This window comes from Protopterus annectens, chromosome 7.part0, assembly GCF_019279795.1.
Source record: "Protopterus annectens isolate FY-2018-M chromosome 7.part0, PAN1.0, whole genome shotgun sequence".
NCBI lineage: Eukaryota > Metazoa > Chordata > Ceratodontiformes > Protopteridae > Protopterus > Protopterus annectens.
Genome location: NC_056739.1, coordinates 111573302 through 111598396, shown reverse-complemented (window position 1 = coordinate 111598396; position 25095 = coordinate 111573302). Strand labels below are relative to the sequence as shown.

Here is a 25095-nt window from a genome sequence, read left to right as displayed (position 1 = left end):
CCAAGGTGTTGTAACTTAAGAATGTTTATTGGAATGCTCCATAAACAGTGCAGTCATTGAAGATGAACATCTACCCACCATGAGATGATTATGATAAGTCCCAACTGTTGTTTATTCAATTCTGATGAAGTCCTGGGTCTGTAGGGATGAAAGCGCTCAATTTTTTGTACTATAATAAAAGTGATTGCTTTTAAAGAGTTTCGAGAACAGACGTATTTAACTGCATCTGTCTCGATTTTCCACCTGTACTTTTTTGTGCAAGTTTTACTTACACAACTTTACTGTGCTCAACATTAGAACACTGTTGCAGTAACCTAAGCAATTAGGGTAAATTAACATGACCTAGTAACATATAGGTTCATAGGTTCATAGGTTCATACTAGGCTATCTGCCCTAGGGCATTTATAAGCCTAGACAGAGTGTGTATGGCTTTCGCCACCCATTTTAAATTAATTTTGCTATGCCCTTTTTCGAGGTTAGTATACTGCGCTTCTGTCTAACAGTGACACAGAAGTGATACCCGGGGTAAACCTACGATCTCCCATCCACTCATCAAGATTCCTCTTGAAGAGAGTCAATGAGGGACTCTGCCTAACCTGGACTGGGATTTTATTCCAGAGTGAAGGGAGCCTCTGGGTTATGAATCTGTCCCTCCAGCATGTCCTATTTATTTCAGTGCTGAGGTTTAAGTCCCTCGAGCGTAGCTCGATGGGATTTGGATTTTCTGAGGTGCAGCATGTCCATTAATTCCGGGTTGGACATGGCTTTATAAGTCAGGCACAGATCGCCTCTGAGCAGGCGGTATGCCACTGAGTAGAGCTGGAGTTTCTTTAACCGGCAGCATACGGCATCTGTTTGAGCCCCTTGATCCTCTTGGTGAGGTACTTTTGGGGTCTTTCCAGTTGCTGCAGGTGTCTGGTAAGGTACATCCCAAAAGGGGCATTGTACTCAATTATGGGCCTGATGAGGGATGAGTAAAGAGGCACGATGACCTCCCTGATCTAGATGTGAATCTCTTCATGATTAGGTGGGCTATATAAAATGTTTTTCTAACCACTTTGGCCACGTGGTTGTCAAATGAGAGATTGCTATCAACTTGGGTCCCCAGGTCCCTAATTACTTCTTCTGTACTTAATTGATTACCACCTATGTGGTAATTTGTGGGCACTTTGTTTTTGCCAAAGGGGATGACTATACACCTTTTGGCGTTTAGCTTGAGGCCATGGCTCTGACACCAGTTGTCTGTTTCTATGAGGCCCTTTTGGAGGATGCTTGTGTCAGCTGGAGAGTCTATTATGGTGCCCAGTTTGTAGTCATCTGCAAACTTGGTCAGCCACAGTCCTTCCATGTTGGCCTGTACCTCCGAGAAATATATACCGAACAAGAGAGGTCCCAAGACTGAGCCTTGTGGGATGCCACTTGTAACTGGTTTGGAGTCTGACATGGCTCCAGCTATTCTAACCATGTGGGTTCTGTCCTTGAGCCAGTTTGCAACCCATCTAGTGACATAGGGGTTTATATTTAAGCTGGTGAGCTTATCTATAATGCCCGAGTGGGGTATTGTATCGAAGGCTTTTGCGAGGTCCAGGTAGGCTGTGTGGACCACCTTCACCTTGTCAATGGCCTTGGTGACTGTTTCAAAGAAATTGACCAGATTTAAGAGGCAGGATCTGCCCTTAACAAAGCCGAACTGGGTAGGATCCAGTGTCTGTAGGTCCCCAATATCTTTATTTATAAGGTCCATGATGATCCTTTCCATAGCTTTGCAGACCAAGCTAGTGAGACTTATGGGGCGATAGTTTCCAGGATCCGTTGAGGCACCACCTTTGTGGAGAGGGACCACTGTTGCTGTACGCCACTCTTTGGGTACATATCCTGTAGTAAGGCTGAGATTGAACAGTAGTTTTAGGTTTGGGTTTAGCTCTTCTTGGAGTTCATGTAGGACGCAGCCCGGGACACCGTCTGGTCCCATTGATGCTGTGTTTCTTGCTTTGGAGAGGGCAGTTCTTACCTGAGCATCTGAGATGTCAGGGGGGCAGCACTCTGCTGGGATAGATATTAGCCCTTTTGGTGGGGAGGGGAAGTTTGCGCTGAACCTGTCAGCTAGGATGTTGGCAATGTCTGTGGGTTCGATGTATTTTTTGTCATTTTGGACTAATTCTGAGCATATCTGGGAATTCCCACCCAGGTTCCTAACATAACTAAAGAAAGCCTTGTGATTATCCTTAGTGTCCTGTGCAATTTTTCTCTCGAAGCTGGCCTTAGACAATTTTATGAGTGCCCGTAGTTTTTTGCTAATACTGATCAGAGATGCCTTCCCTTTTTGGGATTTTGCTCTGTCATGTAGTAGCTTCCTCCTTCTATTGTATAGTTTGTTTATGGCTGGGGTCCACCAGACAGGACGTCTGCCTTTGGAGGATTGGGTCTTGGTTTTATTTGGGATTGCATGATCCATGCATTCCTGAAGGTGTTCATAGAATGCGTTTATAAAGGATTTTGTGGTCTGGGGCGTATTATAGGGTGAAGGAATGGTCCTAGCAGCGCTTGCTCTGGACCTGGAAAAGGAATCCAGTTTATAATGCTTTGTAAAAGGACCAAGCTGCTGCCTCTAGAATACTTCTAGAGTCCACCCCTTTCCAGAAAGCCCTAGAAGAAGCCAGTGCTGAGTGAGGGGGGCCCTAACCCTGCCTGAAATGGTTTGTTATGGTGAGAGCAAAAGAAATAGCATCACAATACCATATCAAAATTGTCTTCTTTGACACTGGTTGGCCTTTTCCCTTACTTTCATTTCTTGAAGGACTGAGTTTATTTTATTTTATTTTATTTTACATTTGTTGACCGGGCTAGCCTAACTGGATATATGTTCATTTTCAGTAAAGGCCCAGGGAGACAAGCTTCATGACACACAGATAAAATAACATCAAATATCAAAAATAACATCAGTTGTATATACAAGGACATTTCTGGTTAACACAGAAATATTCAGTGAGGACAGAAGTCATTACAGTGTAAAATGCAGGTACAAAGCAACATATAGGTACATTACATAATGTAAAAAAAAGAAGGCATACAGGTTATACAACATACAAGTACAGTACATAATAAAAAAGAAGCAGTTTAATGTTTAGTTATAGTAATAATGAGTTTTTTAACAAATAAGTATCCAATGGGATGGAAATAATGAAATACAGAGTGAAAAAGTAAAAAAAATGTTAATAAGGATGACAGAAGAGTTAATGAAAAGAATAGGGTAGGCAGAGCATATTTTGGATAGAACAGATAACTAGTCAGGTTTAGTACAGGGGCATAACCAGTGTGTTCTGAGGAAAAGTTTCAGTCTGTTTTTGAAGAGTGATATAGAGGAAAGTTAGGAAAGGTCACTGGGTAGGAGATTCCAGAACTTTCCCACAGTATTAGAAAAGAGAGAATCCCAGCCCTGTTGTTAGATTTAGATGTGTTAACTAGAAGTTTCTGAGATGAATGTAAGGACTTCAGATTTTTATAGGGGGTGATGACGTTAGAATAGGAGTATCAGAAGGTTGATAAAGTGTTATGGTCAATGATTAGTTGGTGGTATTTAAACAGATTTTGTAGTTCCAACCATTCTAGCTGCTTTAAATTAAAGCAATGGTGAGTCCTAAATGGGTTGCCAGTAGCAAATCTGACTATGTTATTGTAGGAGATTTCCAATTTATTGAGGTTGTTCTTAGATAGATTAGTGAAAATGGATGAGGCATAGAGGAGTGTAGAGATTAGATGAGTGTGTGCAATAGTAGTTCTAGCTGTAGGTGACAGGAAGGGTTTAATTGTGTAGAGGGAGCCAAGTTTTTTGTTGACAGATTTTATAGTGTTGTTGATGTGAATGTCAAAGTTGAGGTTGTTGTCAATGGTAATACCAAGTAGCTTGGTAGTTGGGTCAGGTGATTTAATGGTACCATTAGTGGATGTAACCAGAAAATCTATGGGAGAGGACTTTGTTCTGTACAAATATTATCTGACTTAACTGTGGACATCCATAGTATGAAGAATTCTTTCTCCCCATGTTTTGGGGTTTTAGAAAGAAGACAGGGAGATTAATAGATTGGCTCAGTGTAACTTCTGAAACCCCTGAGGCATAAAAGAAGGATTTGTTCTCAAAAAAACTCTTTTCTCGTGAAAAATGAGTTGGGATGACTCACTATAAGAGCTTATAACTCACACAGCTTTCTTGCAGAAGTCAGAGCAATGAGTAATACAATCTTGCAAGTGAAGAAGGTCAAATCAGCCTGATGAGCTGCTTCAAATGGAAGAAGAGTTAGCTTCCTAGGCACACAGTTAAGATCCCAAGGAGGAGCTATTTTTTTCTAGGCAGATGACTATAAAACCCCCATCTCAAAAACTGCTTGACTTGATGGACAGGAAGGAAGGGGAGGTGTTCCAAGGGAAGACAAGCAGAAATGTCAAACAGATTAATCTTAACAGAAGAGTAAGAAAGACCAGAAGGCAAAAACATACACAAATAATCAAGAACCAGAGGCAACAAGGCCTGAAAAGGGTCCTGGTTCTTGGAATGACACCAACTAGAAAATCTTTTCCACAAACATATTTGTTCACTCTTACAGGCCGAAAGTGTTAAATGCCCTCCAAAACACTACCAGAAATTTGGAATTCCTTCAGGATTATCTTCTCCCCTACATTTTCTCCTCTGCAAGGTCCAAGTCCTCTATCCCTAACAGTTGTGGAGTTTTTACAGTGTAATGAGGTGTTAATAGGATAGGTTGTCATTTTGTTCTTTAATTCTTCTCAATAAATAACTTTGCTCAGACTGGAAAAATGTAACTACATATGTTTTTATTGCATATAGTTTACACAGAAAAATATAATGATTTATTATCACATCATAGTTTAGAAAAAATGCCAACCTTCCACCTTATACTGCAGTAGTGAATTTTGTTTCCATACTGTACTCATGGTTGCATTATACTTTATCTGCTTGACTGTGGGGGTGGGGGGATATAACAGCTCTTCTTGTCTACCATTTAAGCATACTTAACATTCTACCTTCAATACATCCATCTGTCATCAGACTTCCTAAACATCTCTTGGGATTCCTTTGAATGAGTCTGTAATTCTTGTCATGAAGAAATACGTTTGGAGATCCAGGGTATAGTTGGTCAGTGTAGTTTGCTACCTGATTCTTCCTTCCTCTTCTACACTTCCTGTTTATTAGGACCCTTTCATTTCTGTCTAATGTAATTGTGTGCAGCAGTATCATGTCCCTTTTGTCAGATTTGGTCTGTAATTAGGAGTCTTTCCAATCTTCTAGTCTGTGGATATACCACCCCTTATCCATTCACCCTTCTCCTAGTTTTTCTCTGGCAAAAGAGACTGCATTAGAGCCACTCTTGGCTACTGGCTGCTCCTTGAGAATGTGGAAGACCATGTGGTCAGTGTACTGATGGCCATCAATGCCATGTGTACTTCTCCCATTCTGAGCAGGTTGCCTCCATGGCTGCCACACAGCATGTGTGCAGGGCTATTTTTACAGGAATACGTGGATGCCACTGCAGCCTTACTGACTGTGTGATACTTGTCTGCATGACAAACTCCAAGAGAGCCTGGTCATTTATACAGTACTCTTGAAAGACAGTGTATGGAGTCTGTAGGCTGCTGATTTCTTTGTGTAGCTGCATCCCATTGCCTTTGCCTTTCCTAGCATCTCTGTCTTGGGGGGCACAACAGGTCTCCCGTTGCACCCTCAATCACACAAACCTGGAAAAGAAGACGAAAGTGAGGAAAATGCAACACTCACCTTCTATCTCTTTGACAAATCTGGCCACTGTGGCAGGAGGACACCCTTGATCTTTTAGGTTTGACTTTCTGAATGTCGATCAACTATCCAGAGGCAAACAGAAAGACTTCTGTCTATCTCTCCGTATCTATATATGTACATATATAATGTGTGTGTGTGTGTGTGTGTGTTTGTGAGTGTGGAAAGCTATATATATATATATATATATATATATATATATATATACATACATATGCATGTTTGTGTGGATAGCTATGTATACATATGCTTGTGTGTGTGTCACATACACACACACACACACACACACACACACTGAACACACTGTGCTATCCTTCCTGGAATAGTCATTAAATATTTCCTGAAATAAAAATACTTAGCTAAAGTACTGTCTTGATCTTACCTGCAGATTAAGAGCGTTAGCCTTTCTGGTACAGGAAGAATGAATTATAAGCAGTCAGCCTAACTAATTGTTGGGTAGTCTGGTTTGTCAAAATTTTACATAGGATGAGGGCGACATACTGTACTGAGTGCAAGACAGCTTGATCCTGTTTAACATTACACATGGGATGACAGACTATACCGAATGCAGGACAGCCTGCTCCTTTATTAAATTTTACAAGTGCACACTGCTGCTGTCACTGCATCAAATCCATGGTAATGTGATCCTTTCTAAATTTTACATGGCACATCTGACTACATCAATGGCAGGAGAACCTTGTCCTGTTTAAATTATATATGGCACAATCCGCTGCACCAAGTGCAGGACAGCCTGGTCCTGTTTAAAGTTTTCATGGGATGGCACACTGTACCAAGTGCAGGGCGTCCCCGTCTTGTCTAACATTATACATGGGATGGCACACTGGTGAGATGGGGAACATGTGTAAGGCTTATCCACATTATCTGGGATGATTTTCAGAGCTCTTACCATGAATTGAATACCCTGCCTCATCAGGCAGCTTTACACTTACAAATTACCAGCACTCTTGGCTAACAGCAAGCTAAAATCTAATGCCTGGAGGCCTCACTAACAGATAGTATTAAGCAATGCAGTTGTTAAGAAGGAAATGTAAGCATCATGCTTTTATCAGTGACTAGCTACTAACATAATATGAACTCGTGGCTGCCATACAAATATGAAATAATACTAATAGAAAATGGAAGTATGAATCTTTAAAAATGAGATAGAAAAGGTCAGCAATTCAAGTGTGTTTAATTTCCAAACTATACAACAATTATTCTCCTGTCTTTAAAAGTTGCAAAGTTGCAAATCTTTAACAGATACTGTGAGCTCAAACAAGCTAAATGCCATATATTATATATTTGAAACCATGATTACATAAAAACTGGGCATTCATCTGTATGTCTAATGTTCAGTTAATCTAATGTTCAATTAATTTAATAAAAGCCACCTGCTCTTTATAGCTGCAGATCTTATGTTACATATGTGTACTGTATACAGTACTTATACTATTAAACTCAAACAGATTCAGTGGCACACTACAAGTACTCATTAAAAATACTTTGAGTAATCAACTGAAAAAAGGAGGAAAGTTAGTATGTTTATATGTATGTATTTATACTGGGGAAAGGGGGATACATCTATTTCTACGCTCTGTGGGTTGCTGAATTCATTGCTGAATTGTCAATTTTTATGGTATTTAACTGCCAGAGCTAGGTAAAAACAGTGTCGGTCATGTAGGAGGTACTGTATCTCCTAAATCCAGCCACATAACTAGCACTGGTGCTCCACTTTGTTGGAAACACGTTATTTGTAGGAATGAGATGTGGTCATATCTCACATCAAATAGCAGTGTGACCTCTCATTTATTACACAAGCATTTTAACCCACTTGACTATTAGTTTGTTAGGGTGCAGATGATGTATTTATTTATTTATGTGCTTTTTGTTTACAGGGGTAGAGCATTTTCCTGAACATAACCACTTTGCATAGCATTCCCTGGGACAGCTCTGGATGTTTTTCTGCTTCTTACTTGTTTTTGCAGGCATAAAACATTGAGATAAAGTGAGAACATCACCGATGTTTCAGTCATTGTCTTCCTGGAACAGCAGTTGTTAACGGAAGCCACAGAGAAAAATGTAAGAGTCTAATTATGACTGTGGCTGCAAAGCAATGATGTACACTGAGTACAAAGAATATGTGTTACAAAAAGAAGAAAGTCTTAAGCTGTGATTAGTTAATATGTTTTTATTGGTGTGCTATCATAGGACCATAAAGAGCTGGCATACCTGACAGAACAGCACAGAGCAGAAGTGAATGAAGCAAACAGTCACAATACCAATGCCTAACATGAAATATTTAGGGATAATATGAGCAAAGCAAACAAGCTCTTAAAAGAGTAATTACGTTCTCATACGTTCATAAATTATTAGTGACTATAAGAAAAAAAGAGCATTTTCTTACTCCAAGTATAGTCATATGCATTAACATATTGTCATATGATACTTGTAGTTATTATAGACTATGCCAAATGTTATAACAGAGGCTACATTAAACAGATAAAAAATGCAAGTTGTCAAGTGTTTATGATAAGCAAAAGGAAACTGTATCTTCCTGGTTAGTGGTATGATGCAAAATGAAAACTAGTTCTATGCTGGAACGTTTTATTTCTGTAAGTCACATCATACCTCTCAACTGTCCAGGTTTTCACAGAATGTCAAGATTTTTGCCAAATATTTTGGTGTGTTCCTCATAAAATTTTGGTTTTGCAGAATGCTACATTTTATCCTCATATTTTTGGTGTGTTCCTCATAAAAGTTTGGTTTTCTGGCAAATTATTGATGAATGAAGTTAGAAATTAAGGGTAATTGTGAGGTGATATTCAAGGAAAAGTTAAGACAGGCACTGGGTGGCAGTGAAGAGTTAAAGAATAGCTGGGTAACTACAGCAGAGCTAGTAAGAGAGATGGCTAGAAGGGTGCTTGGTGTGACATCTGAAAGAGGAAGGAGGACAAGGAGACCTGGTGGTGGAATGAAGAAGTACAGGAGAGTATACAGAGAAAGAGGTTGGCGAAGAAGAAGTGGGATTGTCAAAGAGATGAAGAAAGTGGACAAGAGTATAAGGAGATGAGGTGCATGGCAAAGAGAGAGGTGGCGAAGGCTAAGGATAAGGCGTATGAAGAGTTGTATAAAAGGTTCGACACTAAGGAGGGAGAAAAGGACCTGTACAGATTGGCTAGACAGAGGGACCGAGCTAGTAAAGATGTGCAGCAGGTAAGGGTGATAAAGGATAATGAGAGAAACGTACTCACAAGCGAGGAGAGTGTGTTGAGCAGATAGAAATAATACTTTGAGGGGTTGATGAATGACGAGAATGAGAGGGAGAGAAGGTTGGATGATGTGCGGATAGTGAATCATGAAGTGCAGTGGATTAGCAAGGAGGAAGTAAGGATAGCTATGAAGAGGATGAAGAACGGAAAGGCTGTTGGTCCAGATGACATACCTGTGGAAGCATGGAGATGTTTAGGTGAAATGGCAGTGGAGTTTTTAACTAGATTGTTTAATGAAATCTTGGAAAGTGAGAGGATGCCTGAGGAATGGAGGAAAAAGTGTTTTGGTATCGATTTTTAAGAATAAGGGTGATGTGCAGAGCTGTAGTAACTACAGAGGGATTAAACTGATCAGTCACAACATGAAGTTATGGGAAAGAGTAGTGGAAGCTAGGTTAAGAAGGGAGGTAATGATTAGTGATCAGCAGTATGGTTTCAAGCCAAGAAAGAGCACTACAGATGCGACGTTTGCTCTGAGAGTGTTGATGGAGAAGTACAGAGAAGGTCAGAAGGAGTTGCATTGTGTCTTTGTGGATTTAGAGAAAGCATATGACAGGGTGCCTAGAGAAGAGTTGTGGTGTTGTATGAGGAAGTCGGGAGTGTCAGGGAAGTATGTAAGAGTGGTACAGGATATGTACGAGGGTAGTGTGACAGCGGTGAGGTCTGCGGTGGGAGTGATGGATGCATTTAAGGTGGAGGTGGGATTACATCAAGGATCAGCTCTGAGCCCTTTCTTATTTGCAATGGTGATGGATAGGTTGACAGACGAGATCAGACAGGAGTCCCCGTGGACTATGATGTTTGCAGATGACATTGTGATCTGTAGTGAAAGTAGGGAACAGGTGGAGACGACCCTGGAGAGGTGGAGATATGCTCTAGAGAGAAGAGGAATGAAGGTCAGCAGGACTAAGACAGAATATATGTGTGTGAATGAGAGGGAGGACAGAGAAATGGTGAGGATGCAGGGAGTAGAGGTGGCGAAGGTGAATGAATTTAAGTACTTGGGATCAACAGTTCAGAGTAATGGTGAGTGTGGAAGAGAGGTGAAGAAGAGAGTACAGGCAGGATGGAGTGGGTGGAGAAGAGTGTCAGGAGTGATTTGTGACAGACGAGTACTAGTAATAGTGAAAGGGAAGGTCTACAAGAGGGTAGTGAGACCAGCTATGTTATACGGGTTGGAGTCAGTGGCATTGACAAAAAGGCAGGAGTCAGAGCTTGACGTGGCAGAGTTGAAGATGTTAAGATTTGCACTGGGTTTGACAAGGATGGACAGGATTAGGAATAAGTATATTAGAGGGTCAGCCCAGGTTGGAAGGTTTAGAGACAAAGCCAGAGAGGCAAGATTACGTTGGTTTGGACATGTGCTGAGGAGGGATGCAGAGTATATTGGGAAAAAAATGCTAAGGATGGAGCTGCCAGGTAACAGGAAAAGAGGAAGGGCTAAGATAAGGTTTATGGATGTGGTGAGAGAGGACATGCAGGCGGTTGGTGTAACAGAGTAAAATGCAGAGGACAGGAAGAAATGGAAACAGTTGATCTGCTGTGGCGACCCCTAACGGGAGCTGCCGAAAGAAGAAGATTTGAGTTTCAGATTTCATACCATTCAGAAAACTGATATTAATGCAAAACCTGTAATTTTAACAACTTTCTACAATTTTAAGAGAAATATTTAAAAATATCCTCATTTGTGGGCCTTTGTCCCCCCATTATTTATGGCTTTGTCCAGATTTCTTGCTCTAAGAGGTTGAGAGGCATGAGTCACATTAGGAAGCTACAGAACAAAGTTAAAATGATTATCCTGCTATAAAGATGTTGCCAAGAGAGATGGCATAAAGCAGTGATGGAAAAGAAGGAAATCCAGGGAGAAGTCACAAGTAAAACACTAGCAGGGGTATGCAGGCAGGAACCAGAGGGCATTTACTGTCTGTTACTTATGGAGCTATGGACAGTGAGCACAGCAAGGTGGAGATATAGATACAACTGTGATTCAAGGAAGGCTACAGGGGCATTTGTGCCCCCTAGCAAATTATGCACTCTAAGTATTTTAATTGTGCTATTGTGCATGTAGAAAAGGGTGATTTTAAATAGATATATACAAATTCTGATATATGTTAACTATACATATATATATATATATATATAGAGAGAGAGAGAGAGAGAGAGAGGAAAAGTGTAACATATGCCACATTTCTGTGTAGGTATCATCCCTAAGACAAGTAGTTAAATATCAGTGAAGAATAATTACAGGTAATATCAGAATTTTCTTTCATTCCAAATATTGGCTGCAGTGGCACGTAAAAATAAAGAACAGATTAAGCATTCCCACAGAACTGAAAGGTTTAAGGACACCTGGTGGTGCATATGGCAGACAGTGTTAGCAGTATTCTGAAGGAAGTGTTTGTAGGAAACACTGATGAATTAGGTTGACATCAGACAAACACAAGACAATAAACAAGAGAAAACTGCCATGCACCTGGAAGAAGAGGGCCCTATGAACCCTGTCACCTGTATCACTATTGCAGTGGTACAGCAATTTAAGGGCAATATTCCATGGGAGGGAGCCAGTAAGCTGAAAAGGGCAAACTCCAGAAAGTTTGCATATACGAGACATGAGACCCCTATTTGAACAGTACTGCAACCACAGTAGGAAGAAAGTATATTATTATAATAAAAATACAAAAATTCCTAGAATGTAACTCTTTCATCTCATGAATCTATCAAAGCTCTAACTACTCAGGATTCTGTTTCTGACACTTCTGATTTGATGACAAGTGTTGGCCTCTGTAATGAGCAGCTGTAAAGGGAAGCCACCCTTTCCTGTACTTTTTTAAGGCAGGAAAGCATTATGAATGTTCTTGGCAGACACAGGCACTGCTTTTGAAGACTATAAACTTTTCTGTTCATTGCCAGCAACCTGTCTTCAGCTCTCTTTTCAAGGGATTATTGTTACATCAAACATAAAAAGCAGGTGTCTGGCAATTTACACCCGGAGCATAACTGTCCTAACAGAGGTAGCCAAACTGTGACACAATGTCTTTATTCATCTTAATCTGTCTCACAACTGTTTCATAAAGCAAGGAAACAGGCAGATGCTGGTGTGTAACCGCTCCAGAACACATTTGCAGGGATACTCCGATATACGTTATGACATATGCAGTGTTTAATTTGCAGTTACTTTTATTTATATTTGTGTAAAAGTTAGAAATATCTGCTCTTTATATTGGAACTATGCATCTTTCCTATAGGCTGTGTAAAAAATACTGCAGATGACATATAGAAAGCTTGGCCACATTTGTAATACATTTCACACATCACCAAAATATAGTAGTACAGTGTGCGTGGTACTCTTGGACCATTACATACTCCATTGCACATATAAAAGTCATACTAATAAAAGTCCTGCATGAACATGGTTTGCTTGCTCTGCAGCAGAATTCTACCAGTTTACTAGCTGTGGCTGAAGAAACAGAGCATACTTTGACATACTCTGTTATAAGAAGACAGTAATAAAACTGTAGGAATGAAATAAGTGGGGTGGTTGAAAGGAAGCCATTCTTAGCAGCAAGATAATGGGTATTTTGAAACTGAAGAATAATTGAGGCTGCACTGGTAACTGCTAGATTGGGGGGGGGGATACCATGTGCAGATTGTTACTAAACTTTGTTTGTGGTATTACTGGTACTACTTTTTGCAGCTTCATAACTTGCAACTGGGAGGGGGTGATTACAACAACCAACTAAACTTTCTTTGTTTGTGGTATTATTGGTACTACTTTCTGCAGCTTCATAACTTGCAACTGGGTGCGGGGGGGGAGTTATTACAACAACCAAGTCTCCATGCTCAATGTCAGCAGACATCAGTTGTCATTTTCAGAATCAGAAAAGTACTTTAGGCTGAACATGCGGTTTCTGGATTATGGCATAGCATGCTTACTTTGTGTAGTTATAATTCTGTGGCTGTATGTATATCATATTGTGTTTATGTGAGATCTATCATTTCTAAATGCAGTACCTGTTTTTACTAGAGAAGGGATTAAATGAACAATAAAGTTTGTTTTTAAGAATTTGTTTGACCTGCCATTTAAATGGTGGGTAGACTTTCACAATTTCACTTTTGATTGTTTTATGGTTTTGCTTCCCACATTTCAACACATACCTGGATACCTAATTTATGTGATGGGAAGGCTTGAATGCCTCTTTGTTATTGGTCAGTATGGGTATGCAGTTATGAGTCTCTCAGAAATTAACATTTTTCTTCTGAAAAGTACGTAGCCCATTGCTAACCTTCCACTAACTATTGCGATGCAGATAGCAACATTTGGTGTCACAAATGTGCACTATATTGTTACTGTTTAAATCTTTCAGGAAGCAGATTATGTTTTGTGTGTAGTTAAGTAGGACAGGAAGGGAATAAAGCTCTCTATAAAAAATAGTGAGACTTTTCTGTTCTTCATAATTTCCCACAAGTAATACTGTGCAACCAGTACATTTTCAGACTTTTCAGAGTGTGAGTGCTATTTATGGTCAAATGTTCACTGGTGTCAGTATGGAGTACATTATACCTTAAATGACTCGCTTGTATCCTGTGAGCATTCCTGAGTCTTGAGCTATGTATACATTGGGAGTGGGTGTGTTATTGGTACACATAGAGCCATTGCAGCTAGTTTACAATAAGACTAACCATGTCCATTACAGCTCCAAAAATACTGTACAGACTAGAAATGCAAAAAATAAAAGAAAAAGAAAAAGAAATTGCATTCAGAACTGCAGAAACTGGCATATCACTAAATGAATGTCTTTTCCAAATTTGTGCTGCAAGCAATGCATTACATACAGTTGACTGCAGAACTGTGTGTTACATAGAGTTTACTCACGTCTAGAATCAATCTGTAAACACATTGTTATAGCTCATGAACATGGTCAATAAGATTTTGTATGGTGACAAACAAATAAATAAATGAGAATTCATGGCATCATTAAAAACATTGTTGTAGATTGTATACTGTAGAAACGTGAATAACGCCATTAGGTTCAGTGCAGGCTACCACTACCACCAGCACAGCCTGCATCATATAGGAGCACAGATGCCACAGCACAAATGTAGCAAATCTGAAAACAAAGCATGCTAAGTGCACAAGCAGCCAGTTCTTTTCTCTGAACCAGTCACATTTTTGGCAGATAAAGGACTGCTTGACCCACCTGCTCAGCCCATTTCCTTAACTCACCAATAAGCTACAGACCTTCCCTAACATATATCCATCTTCCTTCTTCTTTGCACTAGAAGTGCTTTATGTCTGTCTTTTTGATCTGTGTTTTCTTAAACTTAATCTTGAATTATGATTCCATGCAATTTCAGGAAATGCAGTTTCATGATCTCCCAAACCTCCCTTTCAAAAATACTTTCTAGTGTCAACCCTGTGCTTTCTCCCTCTGCCTTCCACTTCTGCCGTTTTCTTCTTTCTTTAAATCCCTGAGATACTTAAATGTTTCTGTTTCGGCCATCTCTCCCCCTTCCTCCAGGGTGTACAGTTTAATTTCCTTAGTCTGTCTGTAGACATTTTCTGGTGCAGGCATGTCATTGTTTTTTTTACCTTGCTGAACAGAATTTCCTTTCTGTCACTACCCTTGTAGAAGTGAGGTCTCCAGAAATGTCCACAGTATTATAGGAGTGGCTTTACCATCTGTCTGTTCAGAGCAGTAATATATGTATATTTTAGGTTCATAGGTTCATAGATAGGTACTAGGCTATTGGCCCTAGGGCCTATATAAGCCTAGCCAAAAAATGTACCCTGGCTTTCGCCACCCAAAAAAATTATTTTCATGTGCCCCTGTCGAGCAGAGCCACAGAAGTGATCCATGGGGCGAATTTCCCATTTCCCATCCAATTTATTTACTGATAATTGCTTCTGACTGCTTATCCTGGAAGTCCCCAAGCATTCTTTGCTGTTTTTCTCAGTGCCTCTCCACAATTAGACCTTATGATATATTTACATCTTGGCCTATTTGCATTTTAGTTGCTATCAGTTTCTCACACACAACATGAGTTCTCCATCTGTGTTTTGGCTACCTGGTACACTGTGTTGTACTCACTGCAGGCAAACTCAGATGTCATATCTTAGAACATTTCTGCAGCATTTCCATTACCTTGTAAGACTTTTCTCACTGCATAAAACCATATTTTGAGCTGAAACGGTTGTAGATCTCTGTGTAATCTATAAGCTGAAACTTTTGTAGATCTCTGTGTCATCTATAAGGAGACATGTCTCCAGTCTGCCCTCTGCAAGGTATTACACTCTTAAGTACAGAATACAACTCTTGAGTACCACGCACGCTCACAATTTATGAGCTGACAAGACTTTTAAAGAGTGGTACAATAAATTATTTTTGTGACTTTTTAACCCCACTGTCTGTCAAACACAAGATGAGCCCTTTCCAGGCCAATCAGTCCATTTGTTCAAATTCACTGGGGTGATGGTCAGCTGGAAGAGCTCATCATTTAAACAGCTGTTAGGGGAGGTTCACATTATTGTTTTTTCTCCATTCCTAACTTATTCACACTCAACTAGGCACTGGTGAGAGGCAAGCAATGGGCCTTCTGTGGAAGGTATCCCCTTACCTTCACAAAGGGCATTTCCTTCAGGTTGTCCTGAGTTTGCACTGAAGACAGGTATGGGACCCACAGCGAGGGATTGTCCCATGGTACTTATTTGCTTGAATAAGTAGGACAAAGCTACTACAGTTTCATGGATATATGGTCATCTTTGAAACAGACAGCTGCACATTGATCCCCTGTCTTCTTAAGTGTGGGCTACTGTCACAGACCTTTGGCTTGTGAGTTTTCACTTCCCCACGTTCCCATTTCATATGAAATTCTACTCACATTTCCACTTTCTCAATACACCCGTGACTCTAATTATGACTTTCTGTGTTCTTAGTTATGTCTCACCTTTTGTTGTATGACTTTGGGTTCTGCATAAAAACACTCTCAGCACAACTCATAGAAATCGCATTGTGTTTAATTAGGGACGGCCACAGGCAATCAGAGAAATAAAAAATATGGGAAATGAAGTACAGGATTTGTAGGAAAAATGCGTGAGTCTCTGCATGCTTTCATGCAAGCATTCTTTGTGCTACTGTGCATGTGGGATGGCTGAGTTTCCAAAGGTAAAAGGTCATCACCTACTTCTTACCATACAAACAGCAGATAACTGACACTGCTCTGCACTGCACAGCACTATCCAGTCCTGTGCAGTATGTCTGGATGGCACCACATGATGTCATAAACACCTTGCAGGCTATTGCTTCCCTTGTCACTTAGTTCTCTACTAGGATTGTCACCTCTTAGGTTTTTTCTTACCACATGCAGTTGTATGTTGGACTTCTCATGGGAATCTATCTCATACCTTGGGGCTGTAGGCTGGAACCCTGCACTAAGGATCCCCCTTTACTTAATAAGGATGTACGTAGGGTAATAGATTAGTTCCTAATTTATTCAGGGCTGTTTCCTGTTAGGTAATGATAAAATGTGTAGAAGACTGCACAACCACAAGGATTCTGCTAGAGAGAAAAAGCATTGATAAGCACTGATCACTGCATATCAAAAAATGTAGTTCTTGTCATGAAGGAGTGGTTCAGCTATGATGTACACTAGTCTCCTGGCTAGGTTTGTAAAGTTGTTATAACTTTACTTCCCAGTGTCAGAGGTGCACACATAAGGTACTCAGTTTATAGACAGCACACTCCAGAAAATTCTGCATCTGCCGTGACAGTCTGATTCTGAGAAGATACAGCAGTCTACATGATACATGCTTCTGCCTCAGTTCTGATCCCCAGGGTTCACACCAGTATACACCAAGTATTCCTGGTGCAGTCTGTTCCCCAGAGTGCACACTGGTATACACCAAGTATTCTTGGTACAGTCTGGTCCCCAGAGTACACGCCGGTATACGCCAAGTATTCCTGACATAGTCTGATCCCCAGAGTGCACATCTGTATACTCCAAGTATTCCTTACACAGTCAGATCTCCAGAGTGCACACCAGTACACATCATAAATATTTCAAGTACAGTTAGCAGCAACATCCATCATCTGTTTGCCACCAGGCTGAAATAAGCAATTTTTTATAGCTATTACGTTTTTACAGGGTGTGTATCAATTTGTCGAAAGTTCACTTCCGCGAACCTTACTTCATTGACCCAAAACCACCAAATGTTCAGTTCTGTGAACGTTCACATCGAAAAAATATTTCACCAGGGAAAGGAAGCACTTGGCCAACACTACACCAGAACACACACTGCAATATGTCAAACCCACCCAAGTGGGGGGTGGGGCTGCATTCCCAGCATCCCCCCAGCTATATATATATATATATATATATATATATATATATATATATATATATATATATATATATATATATATATATATATATATATATACCAACTCCGAGATCGCACTACAGTGGGAAAAAAGGTGAATTTGTGTGCTAGCCAACTGCTTAATTTCCCTACTTAAATCTTTCATGGATGTGAACATTTGCAGAATTGACTGTTCGATGGTTTTGGGTTGATGAAGAAAGGTTCATGGTTCATGGATTAGTACTAAGCTAACTGCCCTTGCGAGCCATTTTAAGCCTAGCCAATTATCCCTTGTGAGATTCAAACCCTGCACCTTGTGTTTGTAAGGCAAACACCTTAACCCTTAGACCACCCTCCCATCCCACGGAAATGACCTTCGACAAATTGATATAGACCCCTTTTTGTTTTATTTATATATTATTTATTTTATTTATTTTACATTTGGTTACTGGAAAAGTCCGACTGGACATGGGTCCTTTTTCACCAGAGGCCCAGGGAGAAAAGCTCCACAAATAACATTTATACACATAATAATAGTCTTCAAATTGAAATCACACAGCACAGTACATTAATGGCAAGTTGCATTACTTAACATATGACACAAATTTGTATACTAGCACAAATAATAGCACAAATAACATTTATACACATAATAATATTTTTCAACTTAAAACCACACAGCACAGCATATTAATGCCAAGTTGCATTGCTTAACATATGACATAAATTTGTATTATACCACCAAAAATGTAATAGCACCAACAATATAAAATGAGTTTCAACAGTAAGTATTTGTTGCATTTTTGCAGCTGTCAATAAGTGAAGAAAGGAAGGAACAGGTAGGTATAATAATAAGAGATGTGATGAGACTAGAAGTATGGGATGAAGGTGTGATTGCTAAGAACAGTATATAGGAGATAGAGTGGGAGGAAGGGGGCACTAATATTATCCTGGACTGTCGCAGTTGCAGAGCCTTGAGTTCAATAAATGTGTTTTTAAGGACTTCTTAAATTCACATGTGTAAGCTATAGCTGTGATGAGAGGTGGAAGTTTATTCCATTGCTTAGCTGTTGTGTTAGAGTAGCGGGATGAAGCAGCTGTATTATTATCTTTAGTTACTTTGAGATAATACTCGTGTATTACTTGTTGTACTCTGTTCACCTAAGAACCCACACCAATACTCCTGTGTTCCATAAGCAAATTATTTCTGTTATATGTGCAATTTACTTCCTTTTGTTGATCACTAGGTTCAACTATTCCTGTGGCATGTTTTCAGGGAAGACCCGAGATGGTATTAATAAACACTAAGGGAACTTTAACCAAGATATTGAAAAAGAAATGTCTCTGCTAAATGTCACGGGATATTTAACATCCATCTAAGCAACCACAAAAAAAAAAAAACAAACTCAAGTCCACAAATGTAAACAGGAGTCTCTTTATTAGGTGAAATCTCATTTGAGTGCTTTTGTCTTTAAACAGATTTCCTTATAACTGAGGGAATAACAATGCAAATTATTTAAGTAGCATTAAAACATGTCATTTGTCCCACTTAATTAAAACATATGCCAACATTTAAAGTGCCCTACATCCAGGTAGATCTGCCACATTAATATTTTCCTGTATAAGTCATTGTCAAGGTCACCATGATGGCCCTTTGATTATAAGACAACAAATAAAAACATTTTGAAATTCTAACAGTCTATGCTTGCACAAAACTAGCATTCCTTGTTTTAATAGCATACATGTTCACTGACTCTCAGTGCAAACTCTCTTTTGGTTTTGACAATATAAAGCAATCATAAGAAGTGCAGGTAGCATGATATAGAACAAGCTCGTTCCTAAGTGATTCAAAATTAATACTGAGCTATTACAAGTGTACTAGAACCACTTATACAACCCACATGAGTATTCACCTGTGCAGTGGCTTCCGCTAACAAGTATCTCCGTAAATAGTGTGGTTTCACACCCAGGGTTTTTGTTTAACTAGACCTGGATATCCATGCATTACTTTTCAGTTACTTCCTATAATCTGTTTTATACCATCTTCATCTGTACTGTAAGTAACTGAAAAAGCATGGATATAATCTGGAACCACCGTGTTTATCTGCTCTGTTCTACCCTCATCACAATTGTTTTCCTTTCTCAAAATTAGTCTGTACTTATCTTCTCTGCCCAGGGTGACTTGAGTCAAGATGTCCTTCACAAATTCTGTGTTATAACCCCTTGTCTTAAAGGAAAAATTCCAATGTTGTTATATTATTTTCCGAAAGGGATTTATCCAAAGTAAGCATAGACAACTTGACTGCCCGATTCCTTATAACATTCTTTTTAACACACAAAGCACACTGTAAAGAACTTACAGTAGAACCTACAAATTACAATGACAGTTTGTACAGGAGTGACAGTGATGAATCACTTTCAGGAAGGCACTGTTAACACGTTTTATGCACAAGACGCTGAACAATTTGAGTACTTATACCTTTGCTAATGCTGAATTAAGCATTTAAATATTTTAAGAAATTGGTCGATAGGGAGCACCCAGCAGAAATAGTAATAATATTCAGAAGAGTAAGGACACATACCTATGTGGGTTGTGTAAGTGGTACCAGAAGCTAGCTGTGAGAGTCAGTGAATACATGTATGCTACTAAATGAAGGAATTGTAATAATATTTTATACAAGCGTGCCATAGACTCACAACATTTCAAAAGTTGTAACTTTTGTCTTAAAATGTATTGTAAAGGGGCCTGTGGTGGTGATCTTAGCAAACAGTTATGAAAGAAAGTATTAATCTGGCAGATAAAGTTAAATGCAGGACCAACTCCCACCGGACACAATGGATTTAAATACTAAGAGTTCTTCAAAAACAAATGCAGTTAAGTAACTATGCAGTCATTTACTATTTCATTGTTTTGTATAATGTTGTGCCTTTAGTTGTTGGTATTTGGTTTAATGAAGTAGGTCAAAGGACAAGTTTTAAGGATAATTAAATTATTTTATTGTCTTTCCCTCACATCTGAAGAAGTCTAGTTACAGACAAAAGCATTCCTCTGAAGTTTCACAGAATAAAAATAAAACACTTTTCTGTTTCCATTTGTAGACTATTTTTTTTTAAATTTAGGATCTACTATAAATCTTTGGACTTGGTTTGATTTTCTGTTTTATTTACCACCATACACACGCACCACAACAGACACACAGATAAAGTGCTGTACTGTTCATTTTTCTTAATTCATTCTCCAATTGCCAATTAATCCTGTTCAAAGTCATGGGGAAGCTATCCTGCAACTGGGTGGGAACAAGGCAGAAAAGGTAATTTCAGATGCAGAGCCCTCCCACCACAGTATGCACATGGACACCTACAGGAAATCTTCAGTACTGCCAGTTCCCTTGCAGTATGTCTTTGAGTTCCATACTGTTCCTTGAATAACTGCCTTGTTACCCTTACCATCTGAGTAGCCACCACCCTGGCTGTGGCAAATGACATCTCTGTTTAACAACTTTTCTGAAAGACAACACCTCAGAAATGTTTCGATCTGTATCAAGAACAAAGTATGTAATGTTGTGGACTCTCCTAGCCATTGCAAGGAAGAACGTTACATCGAACTGGAAATCCAAAGCTTCTCCAACTTTTAAGCAATACAGGAATATGGTATCAGCTGTATCGCAATTGGAAATGAACACTATTAAAGAAAGAACTGAAAGAACTACATCATTATATATAGCACGGCAAAAAGTAACTGATATATTGGAGAGTAATGACTGTAGCAAATTATAATCAAGAAACAATTGTATAGAAAGGAGATTATATGCCAACAACGGACACCCTTGTAAATAATTTATTTTGGTTTTAATGTTGATATCTGTTTACTTTTAGCTAACCTGTTTAAATAATTTGCAAATACTTCACTGTCAGAAATAACCTGTATACATATTTTTCTTTTTTTTTGAAAATGAATAAAAATATTAAAAAAAAAAAAAAAAAAAAAGAAAGAAATGTTTTGACCTATAATTCTGCACTGCATTGCTACTGCTGCAACATGAATCCAGGCATCTGTTGTGAGGATAGAACCCCCAGCCTTCAGAAATTCCCATCATCAGATAATATACTACCTGCTGAATGAATGACAGTGCTGTATAACTTTTTTTTGCATTTATACAATGTGCATGTTCTGTCCACAGTGATACAGGTAAATAGACTTTCCTATAGTGTTTTAATCAGGGTCACAAAGTGACAGCTATTAATCTATCAAACATGTTAGTAGCCACTTGTGGTTGAGTGAAATGTTCTCTTTATCTTTCTTAGTCTTCATGCTGGAAGTGTACAGAAATACTAAAAAACTACTTTGTTCAATCGCTGAAGGTCTCATTTTCTGTTATGCATCATACACAAACTGTAATGAACGTTTTGCTTTTTAATGTTTCTTTTGCCTTTGTCACAGCTGAAAAAGTAGACCTGGCTAAGTCCACCCACCCATTAACAAATACATTTGCTAGGCAAATTTCCTATTAATGTAGTTTCACAAAGTAGCTACTTTAATCACAGTGCAAAGGATCAAGGCTATGAGCTGTTAACAAGCTGCTTCCTGTAGTCTAGAGTTTGATTCCCTCAGCCTCTATTTGTCTACTGCATGAATCTGATTAAGTCACTTAACCAGACAGCTGTCCTGGACTCCTTCTGGATCCATATTCATCAGTGCACTACCTCTGTTAACAAACAGAAATAAATTTAAAACAATGTGTAAAATCTTACCTGATCTACTCAGATTTGCTTTGTTAGTTAATACTTTATTGTACAATAGGTATGCACAATGAGATGACTTAATAAATAAATTAATTTGACATCAGACATCTAATTTAGTGTTCATATATATATATATATATATATATATATATATATATATATATATATATATATATATATATTAAATAAAGTAAAACAAGATAAATATTTAAAAATGCATGCTTAATGTACAGTTAGCTAAGAAGCTATGTGTTAGTGATGATATCAGTAAGAGAACATTTTCATTCAACCTTACCTTCTCTGGATCACCTCTCACTCTGCTTCTCTACCACTGCTTCCTGTGAACAGTTTTCCCTCTGCTAGCCAACAGGTGTTGACTTTATTATATCTTAGCCCAGTGAGCTGTCTGTCAGTCTCAGTGAACTATCAAATAGCAAGTTATCTGTCCGTAGAGGTTTGAAGGCTGTCACAGTCCCCTCCCAAATCTGTCTGGTCTGTTTGGTTCACAAATATGGCTCTGCAGCTTAAAAAATAAGCCTTGTGGAAGGACATTTAGCGAATGGGAACATTGTTTTAGCTAATACATGCTGGATCCTTGTTGTGATAAATCTGTTATGTAAATAAAAGATTATTACAGTAACTGCAAGCCTGTATAAGCAAACTTTTTTGAGTGAGTCATTATTTGCATATTGACAGTCAGTCACGAATGGTTGAATTAAACATGTAGCTTTCTAATGTGCTTATTTTATATGTATGTTTCACCACAGTGGGCATAATCCTCATTCACTGTAAGAAGCGTGTCAGGCTGGGGATGGGCAGGACTTCTCAGCATGTTGCTTTGCTGAACATCTCGTAAAGAACTACTGAAAGTGAGGATCAAAATCTTACCTAGAGAAAAAAATGAAATACTGCATGATTTTAACAATTCTGAGGATGATAATCAACTGGGATCACACAACAGATCTGTTATGTAGTATATTATGAAAGCACAAACATGAGGGGTGACATTAGAAATGGAATAGCACAGTCCTAATCAACAGAGATGCAGAGAGGCAGAGGCAAGCAGTTATGTACAAGAAGACAGCAAAACTTTAAGATGTTATAATGTGAGTGAAAGGCAGCAGTGAAACTCACCTCAGACTAACTGCTTGAAAGCTCTAAGTACTAATTGATACAACTTTATCTTTCTACATATCTTGGGAGCACGTTGCAGGAAAACTGGTTAGGATGATAATTCAGTGTTGTGCATAGATACATGCATACTGTGGACCCATCCATTTTAGGAAAACTGAAATTAGAAGACTATTTACAAAGTACTGCCATGTATTCAACATGGCTGAAGAGCAATTTTATGTGGCTGTGCTGGTGAGAATGATTGCTGCTTACAATGAGGTAATTTGGAGCTGATTTCAGGCAGGGCTGTGATGCTACCCTTTTCTATAGCTGCTCCATTACTCTGAAAAGTGCTTTCTGTTTTTCCTTCTCGTGACAACAGTGGTACTGATATACAAGATGCAAGATATGACCTCTTCAATGTCATCGTCATCGACACCAAGAAATAATCTGGCAGATATATTTTGATTTGTTAGTGCATTATTTGGGAGTGCATGAATCAATTTAAATTATTTGATCTGAAGAGTGTATCCTCTACAAAATCCATTAAGAAGTGTGTATGTGATAGATAAACAGCCCCTAAAGATTCTCATACTGTTTTCCTGACCCTGGTGTTCATTAGCTTGACAATCAGCTACTCGTCTCTCTCTCTCGCTCTGTGTTCCCCTTCCCCTATGACTCCTCCTCGATTCCCATCTGGTGGGAGGGAACGGGATTGGGAAATGTTGGTTATTAACCATTATCGGTTGCCTGGGAAGAAGGCATGGAGCAGAGCTCGAGCAAGAGCCAGCAGAGTCATGTATGCTGTCCGGTAACCCAGAGCATTTCATAGGCTCTATCCCTGGGTTGCAGACAGTACAATGTCTCAGACTGGGCAGACAATGACTCATGGCCTAAGAGAACTCACCTGCCCTAGGCCCTAGAACAGCTGCACCATCTTATTTTTCTACACACCCAGCCTGGCTTCACCATAGCTCAGTCAGAAATCCACCCACCCAGCATGCTTTCTTCCTTCAGCATTGGCATGTTCATCCTCTCTGCTAGGTCATTAGATGCCAAAGTTACTAATCAATCCCAGCTCATCTGGGCCATAATCAAAGCTTTATCCTTGTATACCACCAGGCTAGTGTTTTATTTGGAGCTATATAATAATAAAGGTACTTGTGAGTATTGTTTAAAGTTTACAGAGGCCACTCAGTTAAGACAGATTAAGACCTTATTTTCCTATTTGATGAAAAGAAGGCCAAATAAGTTACAAAAATGTTCTAGTTTAGAGAAAAAGGAAAAGAAAAGTAAACCTTGAATATATATATATATATATATATATATATATATATATATATATATATATATATATATATAAGGGTAGAATGAGCGAAAATAGAGACATCTATTCAAGTTTATTTAAGAAAACTACAGTAATAGAAGAACATAAAAATGTAAGTCCTCATTTAACTCCAGTCATGATGCAGCTATATCTTTTGTGGCTTTCACTTTCAGGTTACAAAGGCTTGTCACTAAGATGTCTAGAAAAATGTGTCACCTCTGTCACTCCTGAATTCTTACAAAAATCAACCACTTCAGAAGCAGATGTCATCATCTGGGTAATATAAATTATCTCTACAGGCTTATTAGCTTTGCAGGCCTGCACAAGAATCTTCTTATAGTGGAGACCCTAACACATATGCCTAGGGCTGTAATGCTGAAAGAAGCAACACTGCCTTCACATGCATCAGTGCTTCAGTTTTTCCTTCTTCACTACCTGTTTTGCCACAACCTTCAGATTATACTATATTCATGAGAAC

General features: G+C 39.0%; 1 protein-coding gene across 2 annotated transcripts in view; it reads right to left on the bottom strand.

Moving 5' to 3' along the window:
• Positions 1-22577, bottom strand: part of IGFN1 (immunoglobulin like and fibronectin type III domain containing 1) — an 877552-nt gene extending 854975 nt beyond the window's left edge. For both annotated transcript variants that reach the window (XM_044076544.1, XM_044076545.1), the window contains exon 1: positions 22473-22577. The gene's annotated coding sequence lies outside the window, so the exon portion shown is untranslated. The remainder of the gene's footprint in view (positions 1-22472) is intronic.
• Positions 22578-25095: the final 2518 nt, after the last annotated feature.